General features: G+C 38.6%; 1 protein-coding gene across 1 annotated transcript in view; it reads left to right on the top strand.

Moving 5' to 3' along the window:
- mgat4c (mgat4 family member C) overlaps positions 1-23,954 on the top strand; it is a 146,110-nt gene that overhangs the window by 48,895 nt on the left and 73,261 nt on the right. Inside the window, exon 2 of the mRNA XM_052097872.1 lies at positions 14,365-14,460. The gene's annotated coding sequence lies outside the window, so the exon portion shown is untranslated. The remainder of the gene's footprint in view (positions 1-14,364; positions 14,461-23,954) is intronic.

Genomic DNA, 23,954 nt, shown 5'->3' with positions numbered 1-23,954 from the left:
GTCAATTAAGCATTGGTCTGTCTTTTCACTCCTCAAAAATCAAAGCTATTCCAGGAAGAGGCTCATCTGCTCTAATAGTTGGCTTTGTGTTTAGCAAGTTTATCACACAGCAATTTTCTGTTACATTCTCTTGAGCAGTTTGATTGGAAACCAGCTTTGAAAAGAGCCCAGTCAAAGTACCTTGGTGATGTTAGGAAGAGCAGTGCATATTAATCCTTAAATCATCACAATCGTGTTATCCACTCACTGTAAATTACTCTATATTTTCACTAGAAAGGTGGTTTATGGGAAGGGTCTTTAATGGTTGAGAATAATTGGTCAGTTTTAGCTAGTTTGCTTGTTTGATTTGATTCACATTGTAAAAGATATGTGTACCTTAAATGCACGTTGTATTTCCCAAACTAATAAATGTAAATGTAATGCTGGTTCAAGACCCAAAAAATATAAAATGGTTATTGTCTGAAAGTTTGACATGAGTGTAATTCTGCTTACCAAATAACAGTCGCAATGGATTTGTTAATTAGAAGAAAAGTGGATTTGCAATTACACTCACCTAAAGGATTATTAGGAACACCTGTTCAATTTCTCATTAATGCAATTATCTAATCAACCAATCACATGGCAGTTGCTTCAATGCATTTAGGGGTGTGGTCCTGGTCAAGACAATCTCCTGAACTCCAAACTGAATGTCAGAATGGGAAAGAAAGGTGATTTAAGCAATTTTGAGCGTGGCATGGTTGCTGGTGCCAGACGGGCCAGTCTGAGTATTTCACAATCTGCTCAGTTACTGGGATTTTCACGCACAACCATTTCTAGGGTTCACAAAGAATGGTGTGAAAAGGGAAAAACATCCAGTATGCGGCAGTCCTGTGAGCAAAAATGCCTTGTTGATGCTAGAGGTCAGAGGAGAATGGGCCGACTGATTCAAGCTGATAGAAGAGCAACTTTGCCTGAAATAACCACTCGTTACAACCGAGGTATGCAGCAAAGCATTTGTGAAGCCACAACTCGCACAACCTTGAGGCGGATGGGCTACAACAGCAGGAGACCCCACCGGGTACCACTCATCTCCACTACAAATAGGAAAAAGAGGCTACAATTTGCAAGAGCTCACCAAAATTGGACAGTTGAAGACTGGAAAAATGTCGCCTGGTCTGATGAGTCTCGATTTCTGTTGAGACATTCAGATGGTAGAGTCAGAATTTGGCGTAAACAGAATGAGAACATGGATCCATCATGCCCTGTGCAGGCTGGTGGTGGTGGTGTAATGGTGTGGGGGATGTTTTCTTGGCACACTTTAGGCCCCTTAGTGCCAATTGGGCATCGTTTAAATGCCACGGCCTACCTGAGCATTGTTTCTGACCATGTCCATCCCTTTATGGCCACCATGTACCCATCCTCTGATGGCTACTTCCAGCAGGATAATGCACCATGTCACAAAGCTCGAATCATTTCAAATTGGTTTCTTGAACATGACAATGAGTTCACTGTACTAAAATGGCCCCCACAGTCACCAGATCTCAACCCAATAGAGCATCTTTGGGATGTGGTGGAACGGGAGCTTCGTGCCCTGGATGTGCATCCCACAAATCTCCATCAACTGCAAGATGCTATCCTATCAATATGGGCCAACATTTCTAAAGAATGCTTTCAGCACCTTGTTGAATCAATGCCACGTAGAATTAAGGCAGTTCTGAAGGCGAAAGGGGGTCAAACACAGTATTAGTACGGTGTTCCTAATAATCCTTTAGGTGAGTGTATATAAGAGCTAAAATCTTAAAAAACTTGAGTTGCACATACATTCAGTCCAAGAAACTATAAGGAACAACCCTATGAAACACAACAATTTCAGTATATGTAATTCTTAATACAAGCAAGTAGCCTATTTAAAAAGAGCTCTCTTATTCATACACTTTTCAGGTGTGTGTCTGGATGTGTTGCTAATTTATTTTAAGGCCAGGTGATGTGAAATATTACAGTGTGAGGTCACTCCTTAAAGTAGGGGATTCCCTGAGCTTTCATTGGGAGGAAAATGCTATTTGTATTTTTTCAAACTACTCAATTGCTGCAATATAATATATGTATACTGTGGATAAAAATCACATGCGTTTGGAACATCTTCATTGTTGGGTGGATAGAATTTTTTGGGTAAAGTAACCTTTTAACAAATTTATAAGAAATTTGTACACAAAATTGGATTAAAAATTGAATCATATAAATGGTACTGTGCTATTCCACACTTGGCCTTTGAGAAACAAAAAATAATAAATGAACATTAAACCGTACATACTGCACAGTATTCATTATAGTATTCCATTCCAAATATAGCCACAGTTTTAGTCCATTTTGTACATAGTGTTTTCAATTTGGCAAAACTAACTTTTATTTTTTTTTTTGATACCATAAAACACACGCAAAGGGCTTCTCCATACAATTCTAGTTTTAATGTCGTTTAGTCTAAACCAAGATTAACCAGGTGTGTAGCACTATCTCTGTCAGTAGTTTTTCTTCCTCTTCCATACTGCCAACATCCTTTGAAGCTGCATTAGCTTTACCCTAGATGACAAGAGTTTTTTTTTTTTAAAGCAGCTGGAGAGGGAGGTTGGGGTCAGAGGTTCGCCTCTTTTTTGCTGTAAAAGGGGATCGAGGTGTTTCTGGATACACCCCCCACCCACCAGGTTCCATAGATGCTGGGAAATGATTAAAGACATGATTCAGATGAAAGTGTGCACTAAAGGTAATAGAATGTACACTCTATACACTAGAGGGTTTACTTCGGAACAGGTAAAGGTGCTCTAGTTTAGAAATGAAAGGAAGAGTGGTTTTGGTTGTTAATGAAATATATCACAAAGGGCGAATGTTTGTGGGCCCAGACAATTATGTGGCCATAGTTTTCTTTTGTGCAAAAACAAATTTTCGGTTACAGGAAATTTGTGTTAAAGTACACCAAAATGAAGATAGATAATTTACTAACCATCATTCCAAACCCACACGATATTTTGTTTTCTTTCTGTTGAACATCATAGGAGAATTTTAAAGAACCTTTATGCAGGTCTTGCCATACAACAGCATACTTCATCATGTTTATATTCACCACGGCTGTCAAACTCTAAAAAGTACCACAAAAACAAACAAAAAATGTATACTTTTGTGTTACAATGAAAAAAATCCAATAAATCCACTGAAGAAAATTTGAAAAGCATTAAGGTGAGTAAATAATGACAGAATTTTCACTTTTGCTGAACTATTCCTTAAGCTTACTTATCACTATTCCTTTGATCTGGGAATTCCTAATTTTTCAGATGTGTGGCAAATTGAAGTAACAAAATCATAAACAAACGAAAGGAGGGATCGATCGCAAGTGTTTCCCAGAATGATGAACTGGCACTTCTGTAAAAAAAAAAAAAGAAAATGGCTTCTCAGCTCCTGACAGTTCAAGATCACTTTTATTCATTCTCTGCCCTTTTGTGATTCCTTAAATTATGAAAGGTAACCACAATGTTTTCTTTTGTTTGTCTTGCCTTCACTTTCTCTTGCAGGCTTGAAAATGCATGCCAATTTGATTTGTGCAATAATCCCCACCAGAAATAGCCTATAGGTTAAGCCATATAAGTGAGTGCAGCTGGATGTATTTACAGTCTTATTGACTTTCGCCTGCCTTTATCTGTCTTGCTTTGTGCAGCACTTGCTCATTGGCTGCATGTCTTAGAACTCTATTGATCTGCTATATGTTGCATCTCTGTGGGCAAGCCTTTATTAACAAAAATCCATAAAACATACTCAAGGCATTCCTACTATGTATACTCATATCTCCAGGATCTCTTTTCCTACAATTCATAATTGATGTGCACCCTTTAACCCCAACCTCAATGTTACATGAATATGATATTGATTTTGGATCCTCATGATAGATTAACATGTTTGCTAATTCTGTATACAAGAGTGCTAAATTTTATGCACCTGAAATGAAATAACAGGCATTGTTAATCAGACTTGACTGATAGTAATTATGGTAATTTATTTTTGGTGTTGTCATACTTCACTGGTAGACACTAAAAACATTTTGACAGAATATGCATTGAGAGGTTTATTGTGAGGATATTTTTGTGAGAAACAAAAGAGAAGTGTTGTTAACCACAATTTTATATCGGAATCTGGGTCGCAATATGATAATAATGTGATTGTTTATGTTCAAAACTGTGAGATATTGCATTCTTTTACTCACTTGTTTCTCATTCATCTTCATTTGACTACGTCAGGCTATACACAATAAGTGCTAAACTTTCTATTTTAGTTCATCGTAGAACATCAGAATTAGCATTGAGCATAGGCGTCTTTAAAAAAAAAACCTTGTTACACAATTGCATTTCTTTGTTCCAGCGTGTTTACCATTACACTAAAACCCTTGATTATAGCTGTGTGGAGGATCTCAACAAAAATACCTCCTCCCCACCACACACACACGTATAACAGAGTCAATTTGGTATGCAACTGAAAAATACATTGATCTGAGGTAGCAGATAACATTTGCACCTTTTTTCTTTTCTTCATTCCAAAATAAATAAATCTCAGTTCCAATTTGACAGCAGACCCCTTTGATTTTTGTATTTCTGTGCTTGTGCTTGTGCATGAGAGAGAGAATTGAAAGAGAGTGAGTATGAGTCTGTGATGACAATCCCCCTGTAGGTGATTTGAGATAGCTGGAAATCTTTGACAGCTTGAGAAAGTTCTTTCAGTTACATCGGTGGGAGAGCATGCTGTCACATGGAAATCATTAAAGGTATTAATGAGCAGGGGTGGACTGGGAAGAGAAATCGGCCTGGGATTTTAAAATGCCCGGTATGCCAGATTACCAATCCAGCCCTGTTAATGAGAGAGAGAGAGAGCGAGAGCATAGAGAGATGTGTAAATGCTTTCTACCAATCTAAAACAACTGTAGAGGGCACAAGAAAGGATTCTTAGCCAATTATCTTCTGTTATTTTCTTGAACATCCTTCCATTATGATGTTCAAAATTGAAGGATTTGAAGGAAGCAAAGTACAACTTAGTCTTTTAGGTTGGTTAAGAATGAGGATGTCTGTTTTGTTCCCTCATTTGATTTTAGATCACTATTGGTTAGGTTTTCGCTAAAGTTTAAGATAAGGGTAATATGTTTTACTCATAAAAAAAATTCCATCTTAAATTCACCTTACAAACCTTGTCTGCTTACAAAACCATTTCACTTTTGTTTGGTGCCTCCCAACGGACATATCACTGGGAAACTGCAGCTAAACATGTAATACAGCACAATTTTGTTTTGCAAAAATATTGCAATGGTCACAATGATGAAATTTATTAGATCAGGCTGAAAGTTATTGTATATTATGGCAGATATATGGTTCTTGTTTCACCCACAATAACCATGATTATTAGAAATTCAGTTCCTTGGCTTAATTTAAAGACCTTCCGGGAGTCAAATATAGTGCCTGAGAAAAGTCTTAACTGTTTATCTTTTATCTTCAATGACTATAACATGGATGGGAATCATAAGGAATTAAAAGATTCTGATTCTGATTTTACTTTAAAATTTTAAATTCTCTCATCATTTACTCACCCTCATGCCATCCCAGATGTGTATGACTTTTTTCTTATTCAGAGCACAAATTAAGATTTTTAGAAGAATGTTTCAGCTCTTTAAGAACATACAATGCAAATGAATGGTGGCCAATACTCTGAAGATATGACATAAATGCATCATAAAGGTAATCCATACATCTCCAGTGGTTTGATCAATGTCTTTTAAAGCGATCCAATCAGTTTTGGGTGAGAAAAGACCAAAATAGAACTCCTTTTTGCCTGTTCCTCTTGCCATTGCTGTCTCTAGGCATGATCGTGATTTCAAGCTCGATTACACTTCCTAGTACTTGACACATGCGCAGTGTTAGATATCGCTATAGTAAGTGTAATCATGCTTGAAATCATGATCGCCCAAGGAGACTGCTGTCAAGATACAGTGGGTACGGAAAGTATTCAGACCCCCTTAAATTTTTCACTCTTTGTTATATTGCAGCCATTTGCTAAAATCATTTAAGTTCATTTTTTTTCCTCATTATTGTACACACAGCACCCCATATTGACAGAAAAACACAGAATTGTTGACATTTTTGCACATTTATTAAAAAAGAAAAACTGAAATATCACATGGTCCTAAGTATTCAGACCCTTTGTTCAGTATTTAGTAGAAGCACTCTTTTGAGCTAATACAGCCATGAGTCTTTTTGGGAAAGATGCAACAAGTTTTTCACATCTGGATTTGGGTATCCTCTGCCATTCCTCCTTGCAGATCCTCTCCAGTTCTGTCAGGTTGGATGGTAAACGTTGGTGGACAGCCATTTTCAGGTCTCTCCAGAGATGCTCAATTGGGTTTAAGTCAGGGCTCTGGCTGGGCCATTCAAGAACAGTCACGGAGTTGTTGTGAAGCCACTCCTTCGTTATTTTAGCGGTGTGCTTAGGGTCATTGTCTTGTTGGAAGGTGAACCTTCGGCCCAGTCTGAGGTCCAGAGCACTCTGGAGAAGGTTTTCGTCCAGGATATCCCTGTACTTGGCCGCATTCATCTTTCCCTCGATTGCAACCAGTCGTCCTGTCCCTGCAGCTGAAAAACACCCCCACAGCATGATGCTGCCACCACCATGCTTCACTGTTGAGACTGTATTGGACAGGTGATGAGCAGTGCCTGGTTTTCTCCACACATACCGCTTAGAATTAAGGCCAAAAGTTCTATCTTGGTCTCATCAGACCAGAGAATCTTATTTATCACCATCTTGGAGTCCTTCAGGTGTTTTTTAGCAAACTCCATGCAGGCTTTCATGTGTGTTGCACTGAGGAGAGGCTTCCGTCGGGCCACTCTGCCATAAAGCCCCGACTGGTGGATGGCTGCAGTGATGGTTGACTTACTACAACTTTCTCCCATCTCCCGACTGCATCTCTGGAGCTCAGCCACAGTGATCTTTGGGTTCTTCTTTACCTCTCTCACCAAGGCTCTTCTCCCCCGATAGCTCAGTTTGGCCGGATGGCCAGCTCTAGGAAGGGTTCTGGTCGTCCCAAACGTCTTCCATTTAAGGATTATGGAGGCCACTGTGCTCTTATGAACCTTAAGGGCAGCAGAAATTTTTTTGTAACCTTGACCAGATCTGTGCCTTGCCACAATTCTGTCTCTGAGCTCTTCAGGCAGTTCCTTTGACCTCATGATTCTCATTTGCTCTGACATGCACTGTGAGCTGTAAGGTCTTGTATAGACAGGTGTGTGGCTTTCCTAATCAAGTCCAATCAGTATAATCAAACACAGCTGGACTCAATTGAAGGTGTAGAACCATCTCAAGGATGATCAGAAGAAATGGACAGCACCTGAGTTAAATATATGAGTGTCACAGCAAAGGGTCTGAATACTTAGGACCATGTGATATTTCAGTTTTTCTTTTTTAATAAATGTGCAAAAATGTCAACAATTCTGTGTTTTTCTGTCAATATGGGGTGCTGTGTGTACAATAATGAGGAAAAAAAAATGAACTTAAATGATTTTAGCAAATGGCTGCAATATAACAAAGAGTGACAAATTTAAGGGGGTCTGAATACTTTCCGTACCCACTGTATATTGTGAAAAGGGAGTTATATTTTGGTTTGCTTCAGAAGACATTAGTTAAAACACTGGAATTGTATGGATTAATTTTACGCTGCCTTTATGTGCTTTTTGGACCTTCTGAGTTCTGGATACCATTTATTTGCATTGTGGCCCCTTTAAGACCTAGAGTTTTGTGACACCTACTTTTCAGCTCTCTCTGTCCAGACATGAGAGCATATGTTGTGCAAGATAGCTCCTGATTTTGTTCATCATTTGAGAAGTCTTTGGGTATATATCACATTTCTCACAAAATGCTTATAAATGGCATTAAATATGTGTTCAGAAGAGTCATATATTAAAATGCAGTGTTTGTTATGGGTTATTTTTGTAGGATGCATATTGATTGCATGTGTGGATTTAGACCACGTGTTGCACATGTGAGGACTGGGTATGTAAATTTAGAATTAAACAATCTTATTTAATTATTTCTGGCCCAGAGGATTTTCTTATTAAGTGAACATGTGTAATGAATAATTATTTTGTTTTAAACTGTTATACATGTCCTTAAAAAGCATAAAATGCTTTGAGTGATTTAAGCAAGTGTTAAATGCTTTAAATGCTGTGAATATTATAAGCATGTATTAAGAGGACATGGCTGAAGCATATAGGTAGTCTAATGCCCTTTTTGTATTTGTATTTGGATATTAGCCCGTATGATTTTTTGGAGTTAATTACCGTATTTCATTTTTGTATTTAATTCCCCCTTTTTTATATACGGCTCAATCAACTGCTGTTTGTGTGTGTGTGTGTGTGTGTGTGTGTATGTGTGTGTGTGTGTGTGTTTTTCTTTACAGCCATCAGAAAAAATATATAGTTTTGTATCCTGTTCAACCCACCGGCTACACAAAATTTTGTTAACATTTATTTATTTATCTAAATTATCTATTATGAACCATTTATTGCAACAAAACTCCCTTTGGAATGTGTTCTGTTCTGATTTAGCCTCGTGCAACCCCGTGTCCACTTGTGTGGAAGTATTATTTTGGCATTACTATACGCAACGCATAATTTAAATGAATTAAAACTGACTGAATACTGTTCACAAGACTCTACACTGTCATTTAAGAGTTAAACTTCTGGTGCACCACGTCATGTGACACAACAGCATGACGTTGATTACCAAGAAGTGTTACTATGGGCACAGCGTGAACAAAAGTGCCTCTGGTAAGATTTTTTGATTGACACCTGTTTGGTTGAAAAGAGCAGTGTCTCTAGTTTCGTTTGATATGCCGCTGTAAAAAATTCATCAGCGTGCGATAAACAAGGTCCACATATGTGGAAAATGGGATATTATTCCCACAAAGTTGAAAATCTTAGTTATTTTGAATAATTTTAAACTATAACACATATATAACTTAGACAAAATGTTGCTTTTAGAAGCTTTATATAGAGTAGGATGAAAATAAGGTATATTTCTAACTGTTCTGAGACCAGTGCAGACAGACAGCACACTGGAGGTTAAATCAATCACTAAATAGGGAGGAAGGGTGCATCCTATATCTTTCTACGAAGCTAAGTGCATTCACTCCTAAAATCCGAACATAAGTTCAGTTTCAGGCTCCAGATGATGTTTGGACAACGCAACATATTTGGCTAACATGGGGCAATGGTAATCAGTACTTAGATTCAGAATTGTATAATGCTAAATGTTATTTTATCGTGGTTGGCAGTGATTTGATAATGCTGGCCATTAATTTTAATCAGAACTATTTATTCTCTTTTATAGTATATTAGCTGTAATATCTGTAACGTCTCAAAAACAAAAATAACCAACACTCCTGGAAACATCATAATCAATTTCCTGACATTTTCTTTTAGTTTTTTTATAGACTATCTATAGCTTGGTATTACTTTTTGCTTGTTTATTAGGTGCTACTAGTTACAAATAAAAATGGGAAATGGAAAATGCACACAGCAGTCACACAGGGGTCTTAGGAGGTTAAGTCCAAATAATACAGTAACAGTTCTCACTTCATTTCGAGTTGAAAATGATGAAACAAGATGATCTTCTGGTTCAGTGATGATTTGCTCTGACTCAACGAGTGAGTATAACCAGCTCAAAAGGTAATATTTTGGATCATCCTTGTGTCACTGCATGTTTGTTGAAGGATGCAGATGTTTGAACACCGTTAAATAAACCAAATGTCTTCACTATTTAAAAATAAAAAAATGAAATGGAACTGGTTCTCCGGTTCTCAGGTCCCACATGACCAACCTGCAACTATGTTCATCTAATTGCTCAATTACACAGAAATCTGAAACCTAGGAATAAAGGAAAACTGTAGTTGAAACTTATTGGATGTGATGAGCAACTATAGGTTTTTTCATCCCAAGGCTGCAGTTTCTCTTATTCGGCTGAAAATAATAAAACCATCTCCCTCTAGGGCAATGTAAACAGAGAGCTCATAAAAAAACTGCAAAATGATTTAAACTATCAAACCCTTAAAAAAATAAATAAATAATGGATTTGAATGTATTGTCTTTTCTGCAAACTGGGCAAATATCAATATTGATTTACAAATCTCCCAATAGCAAGGTCCAAAGCTAATTAAAGCCAAACAGTATGAAAACAAATCATGTGAAGATGGGAGTGTGTATTCAGAGAGTTAATTAGTTCAGAACTGTTTCTCCTAATAAGAGACACAAGTTTATCTCTTGAACTCGTTTGCTCTGTTCCAAAACCTAGTGTGCTGCATATGTAGGCAGTAGGGTTGTCATGATAACAAAATGTCAGTTGTCGGTATCCAATACCTGTAAGATTCTCGATACCAATTTTGATACAAAAAAGGTAATTTGCAATTAACCACTCCTTCAGCCTGTTTAAAAAATTTAAATACAGCAATGCAAATAATACATTAAAATATTACATTTGTCCTCAAAGAGTTTCTCAATTATGTCAACATACAGGTTTTGAGTATGAAATCTATGAAACCCTATGAAATCAAATCCCCCCAGTTAAGGGGAGGTTGTTGTACGCTCACCTGGATGTGCCCTCTTTTTTTCATTTCACAATTCCCACAGTGATGGCACAAATTTACCCTCCCTGTCATTATGATACAAGATATTCAAATCTTTATTATACTTATTAGCACTTGTGCTTCTTGGGAACATTGGGGTTGTTCCTATTCTGACTGATGTCTGTATGAACCCAGGGTATGCAGTTTATATACTTTTATAGAGCGCAAAAGGCCATGGGTGGATTCTTTTTGTCATAAACTGGAAAACACATAGTGAGGAATGCTTAATCCAGGATTAGTGAACAGTCTGTCAGATGACAGATGCTGTGACAATGCCTTCACTAACAAGTGCCTGCAACCCTGGATTCTGTCAACGCTGTACCGACTTCATTCAAGGAAGACAGATGACTTGATTTGCTGTCAACCTAATTATTGTGATTGTGGGACTCTGTATATTTGAGCAGTTAGAATGTCCTTTGCTTATAATCACTCCATATGGTAGCTGGGATTCATAATCCACCATCATAAATGTGTAATCCTACCATGTTTCCTTCAATATAGACTCATAATCCATGAGTTTTCAGTGGAGTTTTGATTTGTATGCTTTTTCGTGCATGCAGGATCACGTCGATCCAGTCACTGGTGTACTCATATATGTGCATATTGATGGCTGGTCCACTTTCATCTCAGTATATAGAACCCAACAGTAAAGTCACAGGTTTTCATCTTATTAGCTCATTGAATTAGTCCAATCATGAGCCAAATGGTGGTAGGGCTGGACATAGAACCATGCAGTGCTTACAAGTCAGTCTTGCTCTCAAATGAAATCTGGCTATTTCAGCTGTGCCTGTGACCTGATCCTTGCAGGTATATGCGTCATTTAGAGTGGGCTGTGGATGAAGTCGATGAAGATGATTTTGTCCCCACCACTTTATGGAGCTTGCACAAAAGATGTACATTATGTAATACAAAAGAAGCATCTTCATTTCTTCATTTCATTTGTGTGTTTTATAATGAGTCACAATGTTTCAATGGGGCCACATTTTGAAAGTTATAAAGGCAGAAATGTGATGCTTATATTATACTTTTGTTAAAATGCATGTATTATTTGAGCTGTAAACATTTTTAAATCATCATTTACTGGGATTACAGGGTTTACAGTGTTACTATGTTGCAATGGCAATTTTGCAAAGTTGGATGTAGCTTTACACAGAAAAGGTTAGTAAGCAATTCTATCCAACTAAAATCATATTAACATGCATTTTGTTTAATTTTTGTGCTTATACTTTTGAAACTGAGTATTTTAAAATGTATGAATTGGCCCCATTCACTTCCATTGTAAGTGCCTCACTGTAACCCAGGAAAGTAAAGTCAAAATTATTTTTGTGCCCTGCCCTGTGGTAAATGATATTGTCACAAATTGTAGTGATTGTGCTTAACTTGCATTGAACTTAGAAAATTATCATGAGATCTAATTGATCTATGGATCAATAAATCACAGACTACTATTTAAGAAAACATTAAAAGATTATGATTATATATTTGTGCATTACCTACTGTAGTTAATATTCATGAGTTAAACCTTTGCCATTTCATGCTAAACTTGGCCACGTATAAATTTTTTAAGAAATTTGGGTAAAAGTTATTGAGAGAAGCATATCTACAGTCTCCAAGTCAGGAAGCCACTTTCATTTAATAGGACAAATTGACCCTGAAAAGGAAGTGAGCTAATTCTTTGTCCTCCTTTATGGTGTTTATCTGAAGAGCTACAGTAGCTTCTCTTTGCGGTTGGTCAGGACCATCAAAGCGACGGCCATTGGAAAGGGCCTTAGTGCTTATCCTGCCTGTCTACATGGCTGGTGCCAGCTCAAGCCACCCTTTTGTCTCACCACTGACTGAGAACACACCATTAACAGAGCCACAGCTTGACAAGAAGAATGAAGAGAGCTATTTTCTGTGGCCTCGAGTGCCAGGCTGAATAATGAGCAGACATTCTTTCTCTCTTCCCCCTCCATGGATTCGCTCCTCCCTGTGAAGGCCCAGTCAGAGAAGAGTGTTTCTGTCTCTTCTTCTCTCTCTCTCTCTCTCTCTCTCTCTCTCTCTCTCTCTCTCTCTCTCTCTCTCTACCCCATTGCCCTGATCTTCTTTTCCTATGAAACCAGGGCAGAACCAGATTGTGTGTGCACAACACATTCAGGATTTCTGCAAGATGAGTTGGATAAAATAATGTCTAATTATGTCTCTGATTTAGAGTTCTATTTTTAGAATTTGAGGATCAGAAATTCTGCATTCGGAACATGCCAAACATTCATACAGTACTATAATCAAAGTAGCCATCTAAGATTAATTTTAATGTGATAAGATTCTTTTCACTGAGTTATTGCTCTTAAAGTTGATTTAGATGATTTGTAAGTTGATTTCACCTAAAAATGTAACGTGTATTTCAAAACATTCCTGTTTGTTTGAAATCTCTTTAATATCTCAATGTTTTGATAGGGGCATAGACACACATTTTTTTTGCATTTTTCGGGGAGATCAAAATAAGTGGCTTACTTATAGATGTTTCTGTATATTAAGCTACTGTAGGAAAATATTTTAACATTCCAAAAATTACACATTTTCTTTGTCTGCTCACCTTTGAAAGAAAAACCCCTTACCAACAAATAAACTATTTCCCTTTGGCATTCAGATGGAGTCTAATGTATACATGCTGTAAGTAATACAAAGGTTACAAGACAACAGCACACACACACGTTGGTGCGGCTATCATTAAATGGACTCTCCATAGACATCATTATTTTTTATACTGTACGAGCTATAGATTCTATCCCCTAACCCTACCCCTAAACCTAACCCTCACAACATTTTTACATTTTCAATAAAACATAATTTAGTATGTTTTTAAGCAATTTGAATATGATTACACTAGAAATGTCCTCATAAACCACATTTATAACATAATACCCTTGTAATTACCAGTTTGTAATCTAAAAAAATTCTCGTAAACCACCCAAACCCACCTGCGCACACACACACACGTATACACATTCTAACAAAATGAAGAGGGTATTAGTCAGATCCTGCAGTATATTCTCAAAGTGGCTGTGTTCCCTGCAGGCCTCTCTTCCCCTACCCTTGAGTGCTAATAAAATGACATGAGGACCCGTCTGCTGTGCAGGCAGCATGAATTCACAGCCGGAGCGCGACCACTGAACTGCCGTGGGGTTTTTTTCCTCCCTGTGTTCGCATTAGCCCATGTGTACAGATGTCTGAATGTGTTCAAATGCGAATTTGCTTTTGTGTCTGTGAACATGAATGAGCTGTTTGTGTCTTTCTCTTGTGTAAACATGTTTTTGAGCTACTATTTTTGTTCAAACCTCACAATGAGTTGGGATACGAGTACATGAGGAGAAGGCAGCAGCAGCAGTAATAGTTCAGCTGGCTGTGTGCTTGGGCATGGGGTTTGTGATAGATGGTTATGGCCCTTTATCGCGAGCCAATTAGGCATCTACTGTGTGTGAGGACGATGGAATCCCATAATGCACTTTTGTGCACGCAGAGAGAATACTTTGACGTTTCATATGAGCTCCTTTCCCCTGAGCACCCATAGTTACCTCCTCCAATGAGGAAAGAATCGGAAATAGAATTCTCTACAGGAGGATATGGTAGCTCCTGTTTACTCGCTCTCTCACACACATACAAACACGGCTGCAAATGAGCAATGTTCTTGTCTCCTGTTTGTTTCACAGAGATAACAAACAAGTGGTTTTCTATGGATTCATTGATTGCCACCCTGCCAAACCCCACAGCGCCTTCCGACAAACACATCTGAGTGTTGCAAACAGGTAAGTGCCGTTTAATTTAATTTTTTTGGTCCACACTTTTTTTTTTTATTTGAATTTTAAATAGAATTGTCACTTAATTGAATTTGAAATTTGCACAGAATCAGAATTAGCTTTATTGCCAGGTATGCTTACACATACAAGGAATTTGTCTTGGTGACAGGAGCTTCAGACAGCTCTCCCTGTATTACACCACAACCATATTTCTTTAATCATTGTCATTGGCTGCAAGTTAGACCACAAGAATTTTAATCAGGATGTGTGGCCATATTCTGACCATGTAAACATCATGTAAACAGAACACATCACCTGACTGCCATCACCTGATTAAGCGAATAATCTAGTTACTAGAAATCGGACTGAGACCGCTGACATATGCCTGTATCAATCAGAATTTTATTCTATTTTTCAGAATATCCACCTTAAATGAACATTCATATTGATGTATATCTGTATATGTCCAACTGAAAGTAATTTTGTGAAAGTTGTGAAAAGTCAAGCTATGAAAAGAAGCACACATTCTTTTCTTACATTTTACAAACATTAAAAGAAACAACATGGCCTACATTTGTAAGAGTCTCATGGGATACATTTTGGAATTTGTCACACTTTTGAGTGCTACTGTGAGGACATCAATGAGAATTAATGAGTTCATAAAATTACTGTATAAAATTGTCAAAATGCATCATAAAAATGGCAAGAGCATCTCTAGTATTTCCTGAAAAGAACAGCAGGAAAAGAATGTGCATGTCTTGGTTTATTTAGAATATGCTATTAATCTGTATACAGGAAAATTCAAATAGTGAAGCCTATAAATGTATTGTTTTGTTATTTATTTTGTAGAATAAAGGATTAACAATTTACAAAAAAATAAATAAAAAAAATCAGGAAAAGAATGTGCATGTTTTTGGTTTATTTGGAGATGAAGGAATATTCCGCGTTCAATATACTTTAAGTAAGCTCAATCAAGCTCAACTGTTAATGGTGTCATGTTGATTACCACAAAAAATGTATAGTTACATTTCGACTTGCCCTCATTTAAAAAACGAGATACATTAAGGCACTTGCAATGGAAGTGAATGGTGCAAATCCATAAATGCAAAAATACACACTATTTCAAAAATAGAGTTACAAGATATAAAAATTATCATGTTAACATGATTTTAGTGCAATAAAATAATTTGTTGACCTTTTGTTTGTAGAATTATATTATATCCAATACCAGGATTACAGGATTACATGATTTAGTTGTCATGGCAACACAATTGTAATATTGGATATATCTTTACACAATTAAGGCTACTTTTTTTGTTTGTTTTTTGGTTTAACCAGAATATAGACCTTTATATGTTAGTTAAATGCATGTAAATACGATTATTGTCATTTACAAAAGCGAGATGTGAAAGAAACCAGAATATCTGCTGTTTTTTAGAACCAAGCGTAGGTTTTTATCTTTTTAAACCCTGGCAACAATAGCGGCATGTCTGACCTCTTTTCTGATGCTGATTAACATGGTATTTCAGCTGACATTAAACATGGTACTGTAAATATACTAAAAGGTAACAGGGAGGTAATGCAGGGAAAGTGTCTATTCGAGAGATGCTCTGATATACTTTTTAAACTCCTGGTCTGGTTAAGTGGTGGACACTTTCAGATATGCAAAGGCTTTGAGATATGGCATTAGAGGTAAATGATGCAATCAGCTATCTATAGCAGCCATTAACTCATATAAGGAATTGTAGTCTAAAGTCTTAAAACAGTGCATTATTTCAAAACATTGTATATACCCTGAGCAATTCCTTACCAGTTTAACGTGTAGATATAGCCTGCATTTTAAAAGGAATTTGCTGAGATAAACTAATATCTGCCAAATTAATAAAATGTTGTAAGTGATCTATATTCATATTTTCCACAGTTTGGACATACGTCCATTATCTTTAGATGTATAATTCCATTTTACTTTTAGCTAACAAATACATCAAACACACTCACACATTCAGTAGATTTCAGAGAGGAGTGAGCTGTGGTGGGCTAATGAATGATAGGCACTTGAAATTGTGGAGAATGTACAGATGTACAGCTGGCAGAGGAAAACACTGATGTGAGTGAACATTAAAGATTCATTCAAACAGCTGTTCCTTATCCAGGAGAGCACAATCCACTGCCATGTGCTCTGATTCTAAAGCAGAAGAACGATGAAAGAAAGGGTGAACGTTTTTCTAGAGCTTATAGTGTTACTCCAGCAGTTGAGTCAGCAAAGATATCTGACAGCCAGGATGTGTCTCCAGTGATTGAAAGGTTTACCTAATATGGCAAAACTTTTTAATTTTAACCTTAAAGTTAAATCCCAGATGTGTTTGACTTTCTTTCTTCTGCAGAACACAAATGAAGATTTTGAGAAGAATATCTCAGCTCTGTTGTTCTATGCAATGCTGTATTTTGATCAGACTTTTGTCTGAAAAATCAAATAAAGGAAACATAGAAGTAATCCATAAGACTCCAGTGGTTAAATCCATATCTTCAGAAGCAATTTAATAGGTATGGGTAAGAAACTGATCAAACTTCCTTTATTATGCTCTAAATCTTAACTTTCACTTTTACTTCAAACGCCACATGTGGTGCCTGTTTCACATCTGAAAGTGAAAGTGTATATTTAAAGTAAAAAAAAGGACTCAAATATTGTTCTGTTTCTCACCCACACCTTTCATATTGCTTCTGAAGGCATGGATTATCCACTCGAGTGGATGTAATCATTGGAGCTACAAAGGTCTGATCAACATTCACTTGTATTGTAAGGACCTACAGAGCTGAGATATTTTTCTAAAAATCTTTTTTTGTGTTCTGCAGAAGAAAGACATGCACATCTTGGATGGCATTAGGGTGAGTAAATGATATGAGACTTTTTTATTTTAGTGTGAACTATCCCTTTAAGTAAAATTCACTACAAAAAATTTAAGTTTGAGTGAACTAAGGATGATTAGACTGTAACAGTATAACAATGCTGTCTTAGTACTGTCTTTAGACACAAGTACAGTTTCTACTATCTTTAAAACTTTAGTTTGATGCTGCTAGCCAACCTGCCATATTTGACTATTAGTCAGATATTTTCTTTAGAAAATGTCCAGATTTTCTTTGGAAAAAAATACAAATAATTGCTTTTGGAAAATGTCCAGCTAACTACAACTCCTTAATTATCACTGTATAATGCTGATGACTTCAAAGTGACTCTTAGGATTAATTCTCTGATGTCTCTTGTAGTAAAAGTTAAAGAGCATTTTTAGTCTGTCTTTGAAAAAATCTCTCTGTGCTGTTTTTTCCCCCAGTTATTTCTGAAAACATTTTGCTTCTTATGTTCATAGTTTACCGGTCTGTATGGCCTCCTTTTCAGTCTGTGGCATTTTGTCTGTATTGCTCAAAATCCTGCTCAACATAACCGTGTATTAACAATAAAATAATTTCTTATTTGCTGTGATGGCAGCAAAGTGCAGCATTTTTACGTTAATTGTTGACAGACAAAAAACTTGTTTGCTAGAAACCTGTTGCAATGCACCTGCTTCGAACACAATGTTAGGTCAGATGTCTCTGCCTCATTTAAAAGAGTGAAAATGTCACATATTGCAGAGTAACCTTTATCTCACTAAATTACAAAATGGCTAATTCAGCAGTGAGTGCCATGTGAAACAATATGCCTTTTTCTGACAACATAAAATTCTCTTCCAGACTAGATAAAACAATTTCCAGCCAACATACAAAAATATTTTGTCCTTTATCCTCAGACCTTGGTGAAAGGAAAAGGCAGCTATCTGTTGGAGACACAAAACACGTACCTCCCCTGCAGAAGCTTAGCCACGCAAAATAATCAGCCAAACAGCAGAGCTTCTCCCACTGGAAATCAGAGTAATAAGCCCACCGTCCCCTTTCGAAATAACAGCTGGTTATGTTTTTCTAATGGAGATATGCCATCTCAAGCCGTCACTTCTTGTTCATCAGTAGCTGTTAGCTATGACTGGAGGTGTGGAGAGAAATTAGCATAATATTTTTGGGCTGTAAGCATCTGCAGATTTTACAGAGATGAGAGCTTTATTGAGTTAAAGGCATAGTTCACCCAAAAATTTTAATTATGTCATTATTTTCTTACCCTCATGTCTTTCCAAACCCATATACTGTTATTTTGTTTTTTGAAGACAAAATAACAACCTAAAATGTAAGTGATTATTCACAAATAAATAAATAAATAAATAAATATTGCGCTCCCCAAATATCATGTCTAGCCTTGCGTTTGCGACCAGAATTAAAAACAAAATATTTTACAATGCATTTTTTTTGTTTGGAATAACACAAGTAAATAATATGTAAATAATGACAGAATTGTCCTTTTTTGGTAAACTGAAAAAAAAAAAATTCTGTCACTATTCATTTTTATTTTATTTTAATTTTTTTAAAAGAGTATGATGATTGAGGCTGTCGATCTGCCTAACATGTAACATTGTGTTCCACTGAAAAAAGTCACAATGGTTTAATTGTGTTGTTAGTTATATTTATGAAATGAAGATTTTTTTATTTGTTTTTGTGTGCACTATCCTTTTAAGTCAATGACCCTGCTGAAATTATGCTCCTGTCCCATCACCTTCAGACCTGGACATTAAGATGGGGGCAAGAGGTCCAGGTCTGCTTAATAGTGACAACTCTCATGCTGATGATTCTGAGGCGATACATGTGATATGTACCATCTGCTGTGCGGTCAGTCTGCCCTGACGGGGCCTGTGTGAAACATGAACGTGTGTCTACATGTGTCAGGTCAAGCGTTTGCAACCCTCAGGCTAATTTTGAACTGATGGAAGACTAACAGACATATTCTCTGACCATTTCACCTCTATGCAGCTCAGGCAATACTTTATGATATGATGTCATTTTTATCCTTGGGGAGAGGATTTTCCAAGGTTAGTGCAAACATGTCACTAAATGTGCTGATAACATGAATGGCAATGTGTAATCTTTTGTGAGTCCATTTCATCCATTGATTCACAGAATACAGGAGGGTGGGGCTGGGCCATGACTGCACACACCCGGCCCCCAATTGGGATAATTAGCAGAGGAGAGGGATAAATGCGGTGGAACAGGGCAGTTCGGGAGAGAGAGAGCCACATGCAGCTGCCATGTGTGCTTTTGTGTTCTGTGTGTCTTTTTCAGGTGACTGTAATTAAAGAGGCTGGCTGGCGGGAAGTTGCTGTGCCACAAGCTGAGCCTCCCTGGAGAGTAAGGGCAACAGGCGGTTGCCCACTGATCGGGAGGCCACCTCCATACCTCGGCTTTCCTCTTGAACAGGTCGAGGAAGGCATTCTGCTGCATTTATCCCCCTCCTCGGCTGATTAGCCCAATTGGGGACCTGGCGTGCATAGTCATAGCCAGGCCCCACCTTATTCCTCTTCACAACATATTAAACACCTCACTTTTCAGCTTCCGTGCTTGACTGTCCAACTTTTAGGTGAGCTACCATGCAAGCTAATCACTATAGAATAAGTCTGTAAATAAAGGTAGGTCGGTAACACTTTCAATAAAGTTCTATTTTTTTTCATTAGCAAATGCATTATATATTTTTAACGAAATATAAACAATATATTTTCAACAGCATTTAGTAATCTTTGTTCATGTTAGTTAATAGTGCATTAACTAATATTACTAAAACAACTTTTTACTTTAACAATGTACAGTAGAAGGACATATTGAAATTATTACATTACATTAACTTAGATTAAAACAATTATGTAAAGGTATTGTTCATTTTTTGTTCATATTAGCTAATGTTGTTAACTAATGTTAAAACCTTGTTGTAAAATGTTACCGGGGGGTCTGTAATAAAAGTGTTAAAATGTATCATTTTTCAAATAATGCGTGTAAAGGGGATTAAGGGAAAGGAGGCGGCAAGAACCGGCTTGACAATATAAATAATAGTTTAATGAAGAAATAAATCAAAGACACATACAAACACATGATGGTCAGCTGCCCGTAAACGATCTTTCTCTGTCCCACCACCATCCGAAGTCTGCCTTTATCCCTCTCTGAGACTTAATTAGCCTGATAAGGGACCAGGTGTACAGAATCACCACCCGGCCCCGCCCTCCGCCCTGTCACAATGTGTTATAGTGTTTTGATATCATAATATATCAGTGTGTGAGTAATAGTGCAAAACATAAGTGTTTATAAAATCATTATCAGCCATTGTAGTTGTGATAATTTCACCAGGAAACTGAGAAGAAATGTAGAATGGGTCCTGTGAAAGTGAGATTGCAAACATTTTGTTATAGTAATGTTCATTATTTGAGACTAGATTGGAAAAATATGTTAGTTTATAAACAATATTTCTTTAAATGTGAACTTAAAATACTGCCTCAATAGACAACTGACTAGGTTTTCGAAAAGAGCAAATGACTGAGTAGAGCTATATCATACTGTTGAAAACCTAATTTCCTTCAAAGTATTTGGCTGAAAGTACAATAGCTTACAGTCGACAGTTACATTTGTACTGTCTTCTTTGGGTAATTGCAAACAGCAGTCTGCCTATCTTATTTCGCTGTTTTATCAATAGAATGATCGTGATAAAGTCAAGCGAGAGCAGCTCTGCGCTGATAAATGATAAAATTGTTTATTAGTTTGCCAAGTTTAATGGAATCAAGTATATAAGGATTGCGTAGGCCTGCACGCAAAATAAACTGCATCCCACCATTGGCCATTTCCAGTGCTAACATGCTATCAAGAGCTTTGTCTGACCTCGTTTCCCTGTTGTTTTTTAGCATGTTGACTCAGCTGCTGATGTAATCTACTTTTAATCAAACAATGAGACACAGGAAGAGAGAGCACAAAGAAATAAGAAGCAAAGAATTCCCATGTGGTGTCATTTCACTTTTCAAACTGATGAGGCTTTGCCTGCTGCCCTCTGCTTAGAAAGAGTCAAAGCTTGAGATGGAGAGAAAGAAAGAAAGAAATAGAGAGAGGGAGAGAGAGAGAGAGACAGAGAGAGAGAGAGAGAGAGATTAATGCAGATCATCTGTCATCACCTGGCAGCTGATCAAAAGATCAGCATTGCAGAATCCTCAGCAGCTTCTTTTTCCTCACTCAGAGCTATAGAGGCAGTTTCTCAGACACACATTCACGTTATTTCGTCATAAAGGAAAAGGAGGAGGGCTGTCGATCCTAAGACCGTATCAAGGCAGTAATGCTCTGAAATAGCACCATCATTCCTTAGATCAGTGGGTTTCAGATGTTTTGCTTCAGGACCCAAATTTTACATTGGACATGAAGTGGCGACCCAACACGGTATCAAAATTGTTTATGGTACAAAAGTAAACTGCAATGATGAGTCTTCAGTGTTGAGATCCATGTGCAGCTTTAATAATGATAAACGTCATGATACAGACAGGCAGGGTCAATCATCAGCAACAGTAATAACAAAGGCAATCCAGAGTGGTAGAAAATAAACAGACAAGAGGTCAGGGCAGGCGGCAGACAATCACAGGTTATTTCCAGGTAAACAAGGCAGCAGTAGTTGGCAGGCAGCAATGGATCAAAACAGGGTAAACAGTCCAGGGTCATACACAGATAATACAAAACCTCAGAGAATGCTTAGAAATGTCAGCTTGGGCAAAACAAGACTTCGCAGATGACAGTGAGTGAGACTGAGACTTAAATAGCTGAATAGATTAGAAACAGCTGAGCAGGTAATCAGTGACAGGTACGGGGATTATGAGAAATGGAGTTCAGAGAGTCAAAAGAAACCAGGACAGATCAGGTAGGTGACCAGGGAACCAAGAAAACTAGAGCAGATCAGGCAAATGGCCAGGAGACCAAGGGAGCCAGAGCTGACCAAGCGGATGGCCATGAGACCAGGGATACCAGAGCAGGTCAGGTGGATGGCCAGGAATCCAAGGGAGCCAGAGCAAACCAGGTGGATGGCCAGGAGACCAAGAGTGCCAGAGCAAACCAGGCGGACGGCCATGAGGTCAGGGATACCAGAGCAGGTCAGGCAGACGGCCAGGAGTCCCAGGAGACCAGCACAGATCAGGCAGACAGTCAGGAGACCCAGAAGACCAGAGCGGGCCAGGCGGGTGGCCAGGAAATTACCTCAGGGTAGGGACTGGATCAGGAAGCCTGGTTGGCGACCACAGGGCTGAAACATGGTCAGAAGGCCTGGTTGTGACAAACAGGGTCGAGATAGGGTCAGGAGGCCTGGGTGGTGACAAACAGGGTCGAGATAGGGTCAGGAGGCCTGGGTGGTGACAAACAGGATCGAGATAGGGTCAGGAGGCCTGGGAGGGGGCCACAGACTAGAGACTGGAGCCTTAGAAGACTCTGAAGGCAGAGCCGTGGCAGGCTCGAAGGATAAAGCCATGGGAGCCTTGAGGGGCAGAGCCTTGGAAGGCAGAGCCATGGGAGGCTCGAGGGGTGAAGCAGTGGAAGGTTGAGCCATGGCAGGTTCAAGTGGTGACGGCGTAGATGGTGGAGCCATGGCAGGCTCGAGGCTAAGAGTCCAGGATGACTGGGAAATGACCTCAGTGGTCGTGAACATGGACAGTGAATTGGGAACGACCTCTCTGGTCTTGGGCATGGACTGAGACTCAGGAATGACCTCTGTGGTCGTGGACTGAGACTCAGGAATGACCTCTGTGGTCGTGAACATATGCAGAGATTTGAAAATGACTTCTGTGGTCATGAACAAAGGCTGAGACTCTGAGACGACCTCTGTGATCGTGATCATTGGCAGAGACTTGGAAACAACCTCTGTGGTCATGAACATAGGTTGAGGCTTGGAGACGGTCTCTGTAGTTTTGAACATGGGCTGAGACTTGGAAACAGAAGCCTTTCTCCTCCTCCTCCGGGAGGCTCTGGGACGGATGAGGCTGACAATGCTGGCTCTGGGATGGATGAGGCTGGCAACGCTGGCTCTGGGACAGATGAAACTTCCAGCACGTTGGCCGTGGCAGGTGTGGGCTTTGGCTCGTTGGCCGTGGCAGGTGTAGACTTTGGCTCATTGGCCGTGGCAGGTGTGGGCATTGGCTTGTTGGCCATGGCAGGCGTGGCCGTTTGCTCGTTGGCAATGGCAAGCATGAGCGTCGGCTCATTGCCCATGGCAGGCGTGGGCATTGGCTCATTGGCCATGACAGGCAAGGGCACTGTTGATTTGGGGGAAAGGTCCTCGTGACCCTATGCACCGTTATCAGTAGCATATAATTCAACATGGAGACAAGGGCCATGAAGGACCTCAATGCTTGGAGCAATGAGTCACGGAAGGCTGGACTGTGAAATGTTGTGGAGCAGACTCCGACATGGCTGTGACCATGGTGCGGAGCAGACTCCGACGTGGCTGTGACATGGTGCGGAGCAGACTCAGATGTGGCTGTGATATTGTGCGAAGCAGGTTGATTTTTGGCTGTGACATGGCATGGAGCAGGCTGAGGCGTTGCTGTGACATGGCATGGAGCAGGTTGAGATGTTGCTGTGAC

The sequence above is a fragment of the Xyrauchen texanus genome, chromosome 29 (assembly GCF_025860055.1).
Source record: "Xyrauchen texanus isolate HMW12.3.18 chromosome 29, RBS_HiC_50CHRs, whole genome shotgun sequence".
NCBI classification, from domain to species: domain Eukaryota; kingdom Metazoa; phylum Chordata; class Actinopteri; order Cypriniformes; family Catostomidae; genus Xyrauchen; species Xyrauchen texanus.
The sequence above is the reverse complement of the archived record's forward strand: the minus strand, read 5'-3'. Positions and strand labels throughout refer to the sequence as shown.